Source organism: Rhynchophorus ferrugineus, unplaced genomic scaffold (assembly GCF_030347505.1).
Source record: "Rhynchophorus ferrugineus isolate W39M unplaced genomic scaffold, kcgeb_rfMv2 rfM11, whole genome shotgun sequence".
NCBI classification, from domain to species: Eukaryota; Metazoa; Arthropoda; class Insecta; order Coleoptera; family Curculionidae; genus Rhynchophorus; species Rhynchophorus ferrugineus.
In genome coordinates, this window is record NW_027472590.1 from 526,280 (window position 1) to 544,737 (window position 18,458).

An 18,458-nucleotide genomic window follows, 5' to 3' on the forward strand; every position below is an offset into this window, starting at 1 on the left:
ATGACATATTTTTGACGAACACGAGCTCCCGACTTGATTTTTGCTGATTGATTTTTACTAAATGTTAATATAAGACTGAACCCCTTTTAAACTGGTTTTATGCTGTTTGCATTGAACAAAACATGTCTAAATCAAACCTTTATTATTCTGTAAAAGACGATAAGTTAAATACATGGTAAAACATCGAGTTCCAGCGAAGAGATCGTCGCCAAACAACAAAAAAAGACGGATTGATAAAGATAAATATTGATACTAAACCATTACAATTCTGTTAAAAGCGTCGACTGGCGACGACATCGAAAAAATCGCTTTAAAATTCTTCTCGCCAATAAAATCGCTACACGACCCGTTTTATTTTATGTTATTTGTCTGCGTCAAAGCCCGCGTTCTACCGCGCGCCGCACCTCTCGCCCCCCTCGCCCGACCGTTCTCTCTCGCTCTCCTCGAAAAGCTGGAAATTCCAGACAATATGGGATTGAAGCATGCCGTTGGCACAACATCCTGCATTTTCGTCGTGCCCGTCCCCGGGAATTTTTGCCAAATTGAGTAATCCGAGTTAAACGCTACTCGACGTCGCGCAAAATGAGCACTTAAATTCGTTAAATTCGCGAATAATTGTCACGTAAATGGATAATTTTTAGAGCGGGATATATTGCTCTCCTTTATTTGATTCTGTTCGAAATAAGTTGCCGGAAATTTAACCGGTTTTTTAGTGTCTACTTTGCCGTTTTGTAGGGCCTCGTTTTTATAGATCTCGTTTATTACAAGCTTGCTTCGGTATTGCGTTCTTGTTCTTCCCTTTTTCCTTTCATCGCTTCTTTTTACCTTTTCGCCAATTCTTCTTTCTTATTTCCCACCTCACACTACTTTTTAAGTATACAGACTACTTGTTTTCGTAATAATACACTCTCTAGTCAGTTACGCAAACTTTTTGTTGTTATATCATCTCAAGAACTAGTTGTTCAATGAATTAATCTATATAAATCAAAATGACCCAACACGGTCGTTATTCTTAGGACAAAATTTGTACAGACAAAATTTTAAAAAAGATTGCATAGAAGTGACATATAAGACAGTTGACAGAACATTACCAGATGTTTATTGATAATTGGGTTTAAATAAAAATAGTAACCAATATATGTCAAATTAAATTAGTACATTCAGTGAAGGGTGAAAAAATAAGGAAGAGACTTAGCTGCAGTTAAGAGCAAACAATTAAAACAAGTTAATTCGAAATATGATTAACGTTACACAGAAGAACCTAGAAAAGTTGTTAGAAGATATACGCCATAGTCATCCTGCACAATTTTACAGTACGATAACGTGCAGTCTCATAAAGTAAAACCGGACAAGAGGGCGTTGAAAGCACTTGGACTGGACATATTATCGCATCCGCCGTACTCTCCAGACCTTGCCCCATCCGACTTTTTGCATTAATGGGAAACACACTTGCAGAGCAGCACTTCGCCAACTTTGAACAAGTTAGAAAATAGCTCGATGAAAGGTTTTGCTCAAAGGACAAATAGTTTTTTTGGGACGGTATCCATAACTTGCTTGTAAGTTGGGCAAGATGTATAGAATCAAATGACCAATACTTTGAATAAACCTAATTTTCATTTCCTTGAAAATGATGTAGATTTTTCCTAAAAAAACCGGTAGTGACTTTCCGGTACAGCTGGTACTAGCTCAATAGGTCAGTGCTGTTCAGAAATTAGATTGCCTCGGTATTAATGTGATGAAGAAGTCTCCGTCCAAAACTGTTGATAGAATTTATCCAAGTCCAATCTCTATGGAGATCATTACACATGGAGTAACACGAGGCTTTAGCGGTACTTTGTTCTCTAATTGCAATGTGAATACCAGGTCTCCATATCTGGATGCCATACATTATAAATGTCTAAACTAACTATTTTATCAATTTAATTATCACGTCAATATAATAACAGTGACCATCGAAGTATTAAAATTGTCGGCTACAAAAACACAATCCAAATATAATTGAATATATCAAAAATCCGGAACGGCGAACGTTCCAGGCTTTATAAATAATAATCCGGTGTCTGCGAATAGCACATAATTTTGTTTAAAAAGCAGCAGCAATGGCCTAATAAAAAGCACTCGTAAACAGTTTATCCGTTTAAATAAACTTATACGTTTCTGCTCCAAATAGTATAATAAACTGCCATAATATCGCGCTTTATGACGGTCGTTTATTTATGCCCCGTCAGCCGTAATATTTTTCGTGGAAGGTTTCGACGTGGCGCACACGGGAGCCCCACGAATATAAATTCTTCGAAATTGCGATGCAATAGTTCGTGATGCGCGAACGTCAAAAGGTTTCGATGTCATTCCGGATGGGCGTTGGCGACAGAAGATGTATTTAACCGTATCTATAACCCTTTCTAATTGTTCGTTCAACAACGTGTTCATGGAGAAAGAGACAAATTCTACAACTTCAGAGTAAAATGTTTTCTGGGCTAAACACAACTAAACTCTATATCACCCTATCACTGTATCTCTTGAATAATGATATCACCTGTCTATTATTTTTCAAAAAAAACAAAAAACTTTTCAGTGAGGTAAAATGAAAAAAAAAAATACAGCTATTGTTTTACAGACCGAAGAGTGAAATAAATTGTCAAACAACAATGTAATTCTATTTAAAAATTTAGGTAACTAAATTATTATTCTTTTAATCAGCTTGGTGTATTTATTGTTTTTGTAATATACATTTTAGGTGAGAAACATGGATAACAAGTAAATATTATATGAATATATAAATTAAGTAATAAACATATGCAACAGTACAACCTGAGTAGATGGAATACAAGACGAATAGAAGAAATTATAGATTATCAACAGTAAATTTGTAAATATTTTGGAGCATAAATAAATATTAAGATGTTTAATGATTAATGCAATAAGATACGTAAACATATGACATTTTATTCTTTTAAACTTGTATCAATTATTTTGATTATTTACTTTATAGATCTAAGTTTTGAAAAGTCAATAGTAAATTGAATTCTAAACTGTAAAAAATAAATTGTCTAATTGTGTTCGTTGTTGTTTTAATACATGCTCAGGTCAAATATCAATTTCAAAACTGTTTTATTATACAAACATGTATTACTTCAGTAAGAAAAGTAAAGAAAGTTCTGAAGTTGTTACAGTTCGGAAAATAATCTTATTTATAATATTTTGTTATAATGTTCAGTGGTGTAGTAATTTAAACTTATCAATATTTTGTTGACAATTGAAACTTAATAGAAATTAGATTTAATTAAATGATATTTAAAAAAGGTTACTGAATGTTAGTTCTTGAGTGAGTTATTTTAATATATTGATATTTATTATATTTGTTAATGTTATATATCAAATATATTTCTGACCTTATATTGAAAATACTGTGAAAACAAGATTTAGTGACATAACCATTTTTAAACTATTCCGTCCATTTTATTATGAGAGAAACATGTTTAACTTAATAAACTCTTATAGAATTTCAACCACAGGGTGATCACTAGTTTGAATTAAATAATAAACTTTTGATACCTAATAAAATATTATTATTTTTATTTATCGAAAAACAAAAAGTAATGGTAGAAACCAAATATTCTTAAGGCATCAAACCAGAAGGATTTTTATTTAAATCCTCGTAGATCGTCGAGGGAGTAAGGGGCACGCCAATTTCGCTGGCGAACGGATCGATCCGAGACGAGACGACTTTCTGATATTTATCGAATAATACCTTGGAGTCAGTAATACATTTTATTGGATCGGCGATTATATTCGGAGTTCGAGAGAGGGACGGAAACGGTCCCGGAGCGGGATTTATGAAATTCCGACCAGGAATTAGATTCGTTTGTCGGCGGGTAATTGTTTTTTCCATCGGACGCACGAGAGTTTAAATAAATAATAAAGCCACGTTTATTATTGCTTTTTTTCTGCGATAGGGGCGAAATGAAATTCGAGCAGACAGAGCGGTGTGGAATAACATCGAGTTCGGAAATTAACGGACGCGTATTTTTTGAATTATTGTTACGGGATCGCGGTACAAGAAGTCGTGTTGTGTTTCCAAATATCAACAGTCACGAAAATATTCCAAAACAATTACAATACGAGTCTATAACTACAGTTATTTGAACATGAAGTAGGGAAGTCAATATATCGATATTTTTTTGAAAGAATTATCGATAGTTATATTAAACTATATTTTAGTCGGTTCAGCGAGAATTCTGCCTCTCCTTTTGAGCAGAAAGGGAGCACTGAGAGGCTTGCAATTTGGCACGGTTAAAGCTTATATGGAGAACGACATTTTAGGCGTAATATGTTATATATTTTTTTGTGTAATATGTAATAAGTAAATTCCAACAAAACGAAATACGTCCAAATCAAGCAACCAGGTAAAGCCGTCAGATCGGTGATACCTATATTATATACACAAATATTTTAGGCTCTATTTTCATTGGACATGGCCGACCCGTTGCCCGCTCCAATTCTAATACCGCAGATTATTCGCCGTTTCTGTTCTACGTAAATCGAATACGGGCATTAACTTTAGTTTATTTATCAGTAATTTTACGTTGTAACGGAAATTTGGCAGCACTATACCGCAGAATACTGACGGAGCAATTTTAAATGTGAAGACAGCCGGCTTGGTGGCGCAGTGGTAAAGGCGATGGGACGGTCCTCCTACTGTTGATAGCCGCGGGTTCAAATCCTGCTTGGGCATGGTCAAAAGTGTAAAATCCGGCAGGGAAAATAATCCCAGTCACGCCAGTAACCAGGCTTGGTAAGAGCAGATGTTTTCTGGGATGATTCTTAAGTTGGCCACACGTCAGTGAAATGATATTGACACGAAAAGTGAGCGAGTTGAGATATTATTAAATTGTTTTATTTGATTTTATTAAGCAGTGCTGCTTAAGATTTTGTATTACTTATGCTTATTCCCATAATGTTTGAACTATTAAGGAATTATGGCAGTTTCAGGTTTTATTAGTAAATGCGTTTCATAACAAAGCCATAACCAAATATTGCAGTTAATAAATATATTAATTTGTGCATCAAAATTTAAAGTGAATGTCTTAATTTCTCATTTGTTGGTAAGTTTTTAGTGCTCATGTGGAACACAAGACAAAGTACAAAGCAGTAGATTAACAAAAGCCATAAAGATGAGCGATCTGTAATGGTGAGATCTCGGAATGTTACTGAAAATGATAATTTTACATAAATAAATTTACTGGCAGCTAGCTACTCTTTTAAACACTGAACAGTGGAATAAATAAGTAAACAACGATGCAATTTTATTTAAAATGTACGTAAAGCATATATTCTTTTATTAAATAAGCCTATACATCTCATAGTGTAATTACGATTGCAACAAAAAGAAAAGAAAATAGTATTGGATATTTGGGACTAGTTCTAAATTATCCAAAGACAACAAGTTGCTACTACATGAGCAGATAGTAGAACCTATACGGATCTATATAGAGTTCAGTTATGTTTTGCCAGAAGTAACATTCACATGATACAAGCATCTCAGGATAAAGACCAGAGATGTATTGTGTATGTACCAAGATACTACAAAACAAATTAAGACTCCCAACAAGGGATGAGAAGGATTTCATTACTATAACGCACAGAAGTGCTGCCACTCTTGAAGACCACTGATTGAGGAAATATTATGTAGTCTTATTTGCTTTTAACCCGATTTTTTTCTATATAGTTGAAAGGATTGTATCAATTTCCTTAATTCTGTTAAGTATTCTCTGATTATTGTCCTTCATGAAGATTCTGTATATGTTATACGTTGTTTCTTCTTCTCATTAGGGTGTTTCTGGGTTTCTGGTAAAGGGAACTTTGTTTTATCTGAGAAACACCACTACAATTATTCAAAATTGATTATTATTCGCTGATAAGATATGTGGAGGTAACCACATGGAGACAGCTTTTGAATGACAGAAAATATATATGTATATAATAAATTAGACGTTATTAATTACGCGGGGTGTTCCAGGAAGATAATGAAAACGACATTGGGAGACCTAATAGAGCAATAAAAAGCTGGACGCGTAGAAAGAACTCAAATTAAGTAATAGACATAACACCGAAGGAAAAGTAAATATTTGAAGTGTCACGCGACACCTTGTCATTCGCTCGCTTCTATTTTTATCGCCGAGCCAAACAAATACTTAATCTACTCCGTTTAACTCTCGACTGTTATAAATCCCAAATGATTGAAATTCGAAAGCTACAACATAGGTATTTTGTTTATTCAGGTCGCGATTTGTCAAAGGTGATTTGTCGTTTTGACATTATTTGTTTTATACAGTCACTGCAACAGCAATGCAATATCTGTGGTGACTAATGGCGATAAAAAGATAATGTATAAATAAAATGATTGAGTGATATGAATATGATTTTTATTAGCAGCTATGAGTAACATTAATATAAAGATAAATTTATTTTATCTCTCTTATCTCATATATTGTCTGGGCGTTATTGAACGATTTTTTTAATAAAAATAATTTACCAATCTCTAATTACTATGTGATATAAATATATTTACTGATATAATACATAATGGTTTCGTATTTTATTTTCTGTTAAGATAAGATCCACTAATGAACACGGACAAAATAATAAAGATCATGATGTTTTCGATATATTATGTGTTTTGGTACATTATATTAAACTAGTCCAACCGGGTTTTCTTCTTTAACGTTGTGCTATTAGCTCAATTATGATATTAACATGACAACAATTTCTTTTAAGGTATACATTGGAGCAATATACTGATATATATATATATATATATATATATATATATATATATATATAAATATATAACCGGTTCCCTCTAATAATAATATACGAATCCTAATAAAGTCAATAACAAAGTTATACATTAACTAAGTTAGAGTTGCTTGGGAAACTGAAATAACAGGATCATCGAAAAGATGATGTTCCAGTGGACGAATTACAACTGGATATAACATTTAATTTGCTTCTATCTAAACAAAAACAATAATATTACATTAAATATATACACGCACAGTATCATATTAAAAAAAAAAGAAAACAAAGCCAACATTCTGACAAAATCAGTGTCTTGAACCGCTTAAAATCGATATTACACTGAATCTCAGTAGTCCCCACTTTCTTCTTTAATCCTCTCGTTCTTGGCAATACAAAAAAAAACAATTACAAACACGAGCCTGCTTTTGATTTTCCGGTGTTCCTTTCACGCCTTCGCAGAAGACCCAATTAAACTATTTCCTCGGGGACTCTTTCTCAGCCGAAACAGACGCCCCCAAATATTTGACGTCGTTATTTTACACGAGGTTCGCCCTTCTCGCCTTCATCAACCCACCCACCTTTCGTACGTGGGGTTGTGTCGTTAATTAACGAGCGTGGAAAAATGAGTTGCGGTAATTAGTACGAGTGCACGCGGATGCGGCTGCTAACAAACACGGTGCTCTTCGAGCTCTAATTGTCGCTGGAGGATTTCTTGACCGGATGCGGGATGATATAATAGACTACCGTTCTGGTTTAATTTGAATTCGGGATATGATAACCAGCAGATTACTCTCCAGGTTTTTTTTTAACATTTCCGGTAGCCTATGCCAAAAGCGTTGATCATTTAATCCAGAAAAACGCGTTTATTTTCATTTAATAGGAGCGTTAACACAGTTTACCTTTATTCTATCCAATATAGTTACAAACACTATGAAAACAACATTAGAATTGAAAGGTTCTAAATATAGTTTAATAATTTTAGAATGTTTTAGAATAAATATCTCAAAAGATCTTGAAGCAAAGAAAATTATTTTATACAACGTAATTAATAATACAACAAAAACCAGAATATACTACACACATTTTTTAAATAATATATGGTATAATTATTAATAATAGAAAGTACTAAATTAAAAGACTAGTTAGAAGTGTTTTGTACACTCCAAGAGCACCTTAGTTATCTCTAGGTATTTTCTAAGGTTACTCCTGCAATATTACTGGAGGAAGACAACTAAAAAAGGGATAATAAATGTAAATCTCCGTAATTAAATGCTAATAGACATAAACCCCGAGCCTGGAGATTTCGCCTATTTGTTACGTATTCAGCCCTGATAACCCCGGGGCCCCAAAATAAACTTTACTGGAAGAATCCGAGCCTCGATGATAGCGTTTATCGATAAGATCGATAAAACGGCCGGCCACTGGCCAAAAACTTTCGCTGATGCTCGAAAACGAAACCTTAACGCATAATTTATTGGAGCTACAGAACTTTAGATCGCATTCGGACTCGTTTTAACTCTAATCGTGTCATACAACATTAAACGATTTTTTATCATTAGTTTGTAACATGAAAATCAGTTCTTGTGCAAACATTTCTTCAAGATGAATGAATCTGTAGCTTATAAGCGGCTGGTGATCCTAAATTAGGTTGAAGAAGTTGTTGTGGGTGTATCAAGGATATATTGGAAGGTCGAACATGTACGAAGACTCAGAATTGGGAATTTAATCCAGACGAAACTGTTACATTATTGTAACTAATTTCGTCCAGACAAACATTGACATATCAACAGAACGACATATTTGCCCAACATTGCTCTATTTTATTATTATTTCTTTTATATAATGACAATATTTTGAATAAAACAAAATATTCCTCCTCGACAACCCAGTTTCTTGAACCTCAATAGTATATTATCGTATTAGCCGAATATATATTAAAATAGACCATCGATTAAAATGATTATAAAGGAAACAAAAGAGAATATTCGCATTGTAATGAAGATAGATATTTATATCCTGACAATTTGGGCAACGAAGAAAAAGTGCTGGAGTTCACTGATCGAAAACATTATTATAATTCATCATCCGCCAAAATTTATTACGCTGGCGGAATGTAAATCATTCATTTCTCGATTGATCTAAGGGAGGGGGTGAGACGAGGGGAGGAGGGCTGACTAAGAAACGCTCAAAAATATATTAAATTCCGTGAGATAATATCGGCGTCGTTGTATTTTCTTGTCTCTTGTTTCGTATTTATAAATCAACGTATACAACCATTATATATATATATATATATATATATATATATATATATATATATTCATGTTTTTATAAATGTATCATTGTCTAAACCAAAGTAGTAGAGAGTCGCTTAAAATTGCCAAATATTGCAATTTTTTACTTCCTTGGAAAAATGGCGCAAAATATCATACTACGAAATTTAATGAAACTTTCACATTTCTACAATTTTAAGGCGTTAAAGACAAATATACCATCAGTTTTGATGTCAGGTTGATGATTTTCCAGATATCCTCAAACATATGATTTGAAAAGTATTTCCATTAATTATTATTTTATCCATATCTTTTAAAATATACCCTTTCGGGAAAAAACAAATACACCACCTCATTTGCCATCATAAATGTATCATTGTTTAAACCAGAGTTGTAGAGAAAAGTTTAAAAATGGCCAATAATCGCAAATTTTCCTGAGTATATATATGGAAAAATGACGCAAAAATATGATGCCACCAAATTTAATGAAACCTTCACATTTTAACAATATTATAGCGCAAAAGACGAATATACCATCGGTTTTGTTGTCTGGTTGATGATTTTCCAGATATCGTCATGAACATGATTTGAAAATTATTTGCATTAATTATCATTTTATCCATATCTTTTAAAATATGCCCTTTCGAGGTAAAACAAATACACCATCTTATTTGTCGCCATTTTTTACACGTATGTGTATATTTTTATAAATGTATCATTGTTTAAACCAGAGTTGTACAGAAAAGTTTAAAAATGGCTAATAATCGCGATTTTTCCTGAGTATATATATGGAAAAGTGGTGCAAAAATATAATGCCACCAAATTTAATGAAACCTTCACTTTTTAAGAATATTATAACGTAAAAGATGAATATACCATCGGTTTTGATGTCTGGTTGATGATATTCCAGATATCGTCAAGAATAAGATTTAAAAATTATTTGCATTAATTATCATTTTATATATATCTTTTAAAATATGCCCTTTCGAAGAAAAACAAATACACCACCTTATTTATTGTCAAATCTTACAAATACATGGGTATTTTTTATATATGTATCATTGTTTAAATCAGAATTATAGAAAAAAGTTTTAAAATGATCAAAATCATTAATTTTTCCAAGTATATATAAGGAAAAATGGAAATCTTCACTTCTTAATTTTCATTTTTATAGCGTAGAAAACGAATATACCATCAGTTTTGATGTCTAGTTGATTATTTTACAGATATCGTCAAGAATAAGATTTAAAAATTATCTCCATTAATTATTCTTTTATGTATTTTCTATCAAATACACCATATGTACCAACAATTTTTCAATATATTTTTTTCATACCTCAGTCGAAAGTACGTACTTTCGTCCCTAATAACAGGGAAGAAAGCCAAACATTTACTGCCTCCAATATCGGTCCTGCTCGTCATGATTACCCAAGCGAAGCCGAGTAATAAGCGAGCAGTGTAATATACTATTTATTTCTATATTAATTTCTATAAATCTTTTTGAGATAAATGGAAAATTGGAAAAATTATGACTTCTGAATAATATTAGCGAAAACTACAAGGGAAGGTCATATATCAAGTTAATTGGGGATCATTTGCACATATATTTTGGATGTTAATAGAAAGATTTAACAGTTCGGACATCTTTTAAACTACTTATCTATTAAATATTCCATTATACATAGAACTTGTTATCTATGTTAGGCAATGTATCTTTGTTTAAACCATATAGACCTTTTATCACAAGACACATCACAAAAAATCACCGTCTACTCAACGCCAATATTAATATCTAGTCAGTTGTCAATCCGACGCGGCGCGAAATTAAAATAAAGTAGATAAATAACAAGTTCCCCGTTGCGAATCCACCAAAACAAGTTAATTGCGCTCGGGCTGTTCCAGGAAATACGAGAGAGAGGGAAAAAACGACCAACGAAAATCAATGCGGGCCCAACACGTCAAACTGTCGAATTATCCGGCCAATTCTTGCCGATTCACTCGTCGAGAAAATCCAGATTTCGTCTTCGGAGTTTCGACGGTGCGAGTGAGGCGGAGAGGGCGGGGTGGGGATACCGACGATGGCTGTTGGATTAAGAGGGGAAGTAATTACGTTAAGTCTTTAAAAAAAGGTGTAAAGTTAACGAGCTTTACTTTTTTAAGTTGATATAGAGTCGATGGTCTAAGTACTAGAAATGTAATCTTATTCTACGTATTTTACGTAATTTTGTATTACTCTATTGTTTAAACAGGTATACATTACTGAAAGAAATAAGTTATGTGTAGAACATAATATTTCATACATAATTAATTTAACAGATGCATTAAAAAGATGAATATTTTAAATTACATTAATAATAATATTCCTGAAACTGTTGAAACTTACTAATTATATATACTTATTATGTTAATCATAGATATAGATTATTAAAATAGATTCCATATTGATATCAATACTTTTCATGTACTTTTCTTAAGTATTATTTGGATAAATTTGTGACAATTTGTCATTTTTCAGTTTATTTTGAAGAAATAATCAAATAAAAGAAATATTAATAGAAATGCTGGTATATATTACCTATTTCATAGAAAATGTGGTGGTAAATTAAACTTTTCTGTACAACTCTGGTTTAAACAGTTATATATTTTAAGAAATACCAACATATATCTAAAATTAGACGACAAATAAGATGCTGAGTCCTTTCCTCGATAGGATAAATTTGAAAAGACATCGATAAAATAATTATTAATGAAAATTATTTATTTATTTATAAAATACCAGCAAACATGTAGAATAATTTGATGGTAAATAAGGCAGTGTTTTGTTTCTTCTCAAAAATTTATAGTTTCACAGATGTGGATAAGATGAACTGATGCAAATAATTGTTAAAACCTGTTATTTGACCATATCTTCTGAAAAGCCGTAAACACTAATAATGCTGGCATATATAAAAATTTTACAGAAAATTGAGAAGTTATGTCTTTTTTTCCAGAAAAGTATAATTCGAAAGATAAAATCTCCCATATACAACAGATAGCTTATATAATAGACAGAAGGAAGGTAGCTTGTACCTTATACTAATTAAACAATAAGCTTGATAATATAGTATTTACTTAGCTGCGTAAAACAATAAATATTACTGAAAATAATAATATTAAAACAAAACAAAAATTATGATCAGAGATTTGATAAAGTTATTTTCATAAAATTCACTGGTTTAAAAAAAATACGAATAAAATGGCGAACGATACTTAATAACCAAATACATGCTAAAACAGTCAATCCTCTAAAAATAGCGGAATAAAAAAATATATCCCCGGCATTTTATCAGCGAAGAAAATATGCAAATTGTTTCAATTTATACCTGAATATTTCATATGCGCGACGCCCACTAGATTAATGCCAAACGAGAAAAATTGTCGTTCTATTTATGTCGTGTCTTCCTCCTCGTATTCTCCCCCTTGTGTTTCGTCTCCGAAACGTAATTGGTATTCGTTTCGGCGCGCAATCATCCGAATAACGCGGAGAAAGGGAAACGGTAAGAATCTCAACAGACCTGACCATTTCTTCCAACAGGAAATCGATGTTTTTATCAGGTAGAGATCGGTATCAACGGAATAACAACGAGAGGGCTAAGATAACCGTGCTTACTGATGCTTGCACCCTAACAGGAAGACTTGCTGTGTAAATATAATTATCCCTTTTAATGTCCCCGTCTTAAATATTTCGCTTCATTAAAACAAGAGAAATTCAACGGACGTAATCAAATGAATACAATTGACTTTGATTAGCTCAAAAATACTGAAACTTTGCTGCTGTAAACAGGCTGTATTTTTGTGTAACTGGAAGTTTATAATTGTAGAGTTGGAATGTTTAGAATAACATAAAATAAATATTATATAATAACTTCCTTTATAACTTTAATTTAAATGCTAATATATATATAAGGAAAACCGTAAATTTCAACCACTTTCCTTCAGACTTTTCTCTGGTTTAAACAGTGATACACTTATTAAAATATCAGTATGTATGTACAATTTTACGAAAAATACAATATTATGGATGGATATTAAAGAATATGGATCTGTCTTTGACTATATTTGGAAAATAATTAAGTAGAGTTCGAAACAGGTGCTATGTGTTTCCCTGCAACTCTGGTTTAAACGATGATACATTTATTAAAATACCAGCATATATACAAAACTTAACTGCGAATAAGTTGCCCTTATCGTTTTTTTTAAACGGCCTAATTTAAAATATATCGAAAAAATACAAATTAATGGATATAATCTTTAAATAATTTTTTGGTGATATCTGAGAAACAATCATCCAGACATAAAAATTATGCTATGTTCGGTTTCTACGCTATAAATGTGTCAAAATGTGAGGACTTCATTATATTTGAGGATAAGAACTTTTTCAGTAGCTTTTCCACATATTTTTCAGTATTTTTTAAAGGAAATATATGGCCATTTTTAAATTTTCTACATTTTCTTACCACTACATTTCTGGTTTAAACAATGATACATCAATAGAAATACCAACATATGTATAAAATTTGATGTGTATTAGTTTTTCCTCGAAAATGCACATTTTAAAAGATATGGATAAAATGATATGGCTAATTATTAGCCGGCTTGGTTGGCACAGTGGTAAAGGCGATAGTCGCGATTTCGAATCCTGCTGGGACACGGTCGCAAATTTATGTTTGTGATTGTTTAACATTTGTGATTATCCTTAGGCAAGAGTGGAAAATCCGACAAGGAAAATGATCTCAGTCACGCTGGGTAAGACCGGATGTCCTCTGTTATGATATCTAAGTTGGTCAGTCGCCAGTCGATAGGCTTAATGCCGAGGACCGTGTGTATTTGTTTCTCCTCGAAATATTTTAAAATATAGGGATAAAATATTAATATAAATAATTCTTAAATGCTGTTCTGGATGATATCTAAAAAATAATCAGCCAGACATTAAAACTGATGGTCTATTCGTTTTTCATACTATAAATAATACTATTATTTTTTCTTCTCAAAAGTTCATAAAAGTTAAAAGATATTAATAAAATAGACATTATTTCAGGTCATAGCTCTATCATGTTTTGAACTATATATGAACAGCATGAGATCATTTATATATAGTTTTAGTAATCGCAGTATTTTCCTGTCAGATCTTTCAATTCGTAGACTAAACCTAAAATCTTTCTGCAATTTTGCAATCGCATTAGATAACGAAAACAATACATGGAGAATTAAAAGGATTCAACTGTTTGTTGTAAACAAATCATATTTTGTTAGCTAATATAGTACAACTATTTAGATTGATCGATGATTTATGTAGTGCCAAATCAGTTATCAATATGTAACTATCTTATTAAGTGATATTGGCATTTGCGTGCAGTAAATGTTATCGCGGAGTCTTGATTGATCCACTGCCATTCATCTGTCATTGTTATTGATTAACTAGGCGGCATGCAATCGACCGTTAAAGGGTAATTAGTTATTTAATGGCATTGTTGGCGATGAATTACATTTCCAGAAACCAAATTGATCTACAATGGACACTTAATATACATAGTTTTGCGGCGATTATTTAGTCTTAATTAGCTCAATATAGTATTTTGGAACACCAATTCTTAAAATTCTTAAAATTAATCGTACATAAAGTTTCATAGATACAAAAAGCACAGGACAACAGAGATATAATGAAATTCAATTAAAATAGAATTCATTAAGGATTGATTGAGTTTTAAGCAGAGTTTTGCAAGACAAAGGTAATAAAAGTTATTGTTGTTAATATAAATATTATATTAACTTGGGGTGGGTTACATTGTTACAAAATTGTTATTAAAATCATTAGTAAATCTCATTTTGCATATGATTTGATGTTTTTCTCAATATATCTTTATTTATACTAGAGCTATACACAAAAGTCCGTGAATGTACGTGAAGTCCTAAAATGGTCAAAAATCGCAATTTTTCCATATATTACCATATATGGAAAAATTTCAGAAAAATTTTAGTTGTTCAAATGGTATTTTAATTTCGTATTTTACCAATTTTGCAGTGGAAAAAACGATAAAATGGTCGGTTTTGACGTTAGGCTAACATTTTTTGAGATATTGACAAAAATATAATTTATAATTTTTTTTTGATAAAAACACAAAACTCATATAACATTGAAATTACATCGAATATGATAAAACTGATGGTATTGGGTTATTTACTACTAAATTCTACATATGTTATCACATTTTTATGAATATATCTTTACTTGAACTAGAGCTATAGAGAAAAGTCTTAAAATGGCGAAAAATCGCAATTTTTCCTGAGTATATATATGGAAAAATTTCAGAAAAATTTTAGGTGTTCAAATGAGATTTAAATTTGGTATTTTACCAATTCTGCAGTGGAAAAAACGATGAAATGATCAGTTTTGACGTTAGGCTAACAGTTTTTGAGATGTCAACAAAAATATAATTTATAATTGTTTTTGATAAAAACACAAAACTCATATAACTTTGAAATTACATCGAATATGATAAAACTGATGATATTGGGCTATTTAGCACTAAATTTTACATATGTTATCATATTGTTATGAATATATCTTTACTTGAACCAGAGCTATAGAGAAAAGTCTTAAAATGGCGAAAAATCGCAATTTTTCCTGAGTATATATATGGAAAAATTTCAGAAAAATTTTAGGTGTTCAAATGAGATTTAAATTTGGTATTTTACCAATTCTGCAGTGGAAAAAACGATGAAATGATCAGTTTTGACGTTAGGCTAACAGTTTTTGAGATATCAACAAAAATATAATTTATAATTGTTTTTGATAAAAACACAAAACTCATATAACTTTGAAATTACATCGAATATGATAAAACCGATGATATTGGGCTATTTAGCACTAAATTTTACATATGTTATCATATTTTTATGAATATATCTTTACTTGAACCAGAGCTATAGAGAAAAGACTTAAAATGGCGAAAAATCGCAATTTTTCCTGAGTATATATATGAAAAAATTTCAGAAAAATTTTAGGTGTTCAAATGAGATTTAAATTTGGTATTTTACCAATTCTGCAGTGGAAAAGACGATAAAATGATCAGTTTTGACATTAGGCTAACAGTTTTTGAGATATCAACAAAAATATAATTTATAATTTTTTTTTGATAAAAACACAAAACTCATATAACATTGAAATTACATCGAATATGATAAAACTGATGGTATTGGGTTATTTATTACTAAATTCGACATATGTTATCACATTTTTATGAATATATCTTTACTTGAACCAGAGCTATAGAGAAAAGTCTTAAAATGGCGAAAAATCGCAATTTTTCCTGAGTGGAAAAATTTCAGAAAAATTTTAGGTGTTCAAATGAGATTTAAATTTGGTATTTTACCAATTCTGCAGTGGAAAATACGATAAAATGATCAGTATTGACGTTAGGCTAACAGTTTTTGAGATATCAACAAAAATATAATTTATAATTTTTTTTTATAAAAACACAAAACTCATATAACTTTGAAATTACATCGAATATGATAAAACTGATGGTATTGGGTTATTTACTACTAAATTCTACATATGTTATCACATTTTTATGAATATATCTTTACTTGAACTAGAGCTATAGAGAAAAGTCTTAAAATGGCGAAAAATCGCAATTTTTCCTGAGTATATATATGGAAAAAATTCAGAAAAATTTTAGGTGTTCAAATGAGATTTAAATTTGGTATTTTACCAATTCTGCAGTGGAAAAAACGATAAAATGATCAGTTTTGACGTTAGGCTAACAGTTTTTGAGATATCAACAAAAATATAATTTATAATTTTTTTTGATAAAAACACAAAACTCATATAACTTTGAAATTACATCGAATATAATAAAACTGATGATATTGGGCTATTTAGCACTAAATTTTACATATGTTATCATATTTTTATGAATATATCTTTACTTGAACCAGAGCTATAGAGAAAAGTCTTAAAATGGCGAAAAATCGCAATTTTTCCTGAGTATATATATGGAAAAATTTCAGAAAAATTTTAGGTGTTCAAATGAGATTTAAATTTGGTATTTTACCAATTCTGCAGTGGAAAAGACGATAAAATGATCAGTTTTGACATTAGGCTAACAGTTTTTGAGATATCAACAAAAATATAATTTATAATTTTTTTTTGATAAAAACACAAAACTCATATAACATTGAAATTACATCGAATATGATAAAACTGATGGTATTGGGTTATTTATTACTAAATTCGACATATGTTATCACATTTTTATGAATATATCTTTACTTGAACCAGAGCTATAGAGAAAAGTCTTAAAATGGCGAAAAATCGCAATTTTTCCTGAGTGGAAAAATTTCAGAAAAATTTTAGGTGTTCAAATGAGATTTAAATTTGGTATTTTACCAATTCTGCAGTGGAAAATACGATAAAATGATCAGTATTGACGTTAGGCTAACAGTTTTTGAGATATCAACAAAAATATAATTTATAATTTTTTTTTATAAAAACACAAAACTCATATAACTTTGAAATTACATCGAATATGATAAAACTGATGGTATTGGGTTATTTACTACTAAATTCTACATATGTTATCACATTTTTATGAATATATCTTTACTTGAACTAGAGCTATAGAGAAAAGTCTTAAAATGGCGAAAAATCGCAATTTTTCCTGAGTATATATATGGAAAAAATTCAGAAAAATTTTAGGTGTTCAAATGAGATTTAAATTTGGTATTTTACCAATTCTGCAGTGGAAAAAACGATAAAATGATCAGTTTTGACGTTAGGCTAACAGTTTTTGAGATATCAACAAAAATATAATTTATAATTTTTTTTGATAAAAACACAAAACTCATATAACTTTGAAATTACATCGAATATAATAAAACTGATGATATTGGGCTATTTAGCACTAAATTTTACATATGTTATCATATTTTTATGAATATATCTTTACTTGAACCAGAGCTATAGAGAAAAGTCTTAAAATGGCGAAAAATCGCAATTTTTCCTGAGTATATATATGGAAAAATTTCAGAAAAATTTTAGGTGTTCAAATGAGATTTAAATTTGGTATTTTACCAATTCTGCAGTGGAAAAAACGATAAAATGATCAGTTTTGACATTAGGCTAACAGTTTTTGAGATATCAACAAAAATATAATTTATAATTTTTTTTGATAAAAACACAAAACTCATATAACTTTGAAATTACATCGAATATGATAAAACTGATGATATTGGGCTATTTAGCACTAAATTTTACATATGTTATCATATTTTTATGAATATATCTTTACTTGAACCAGAGCTATAGAGAAAAGTCTTAAAATGGCGAAAAATCGCAATTTT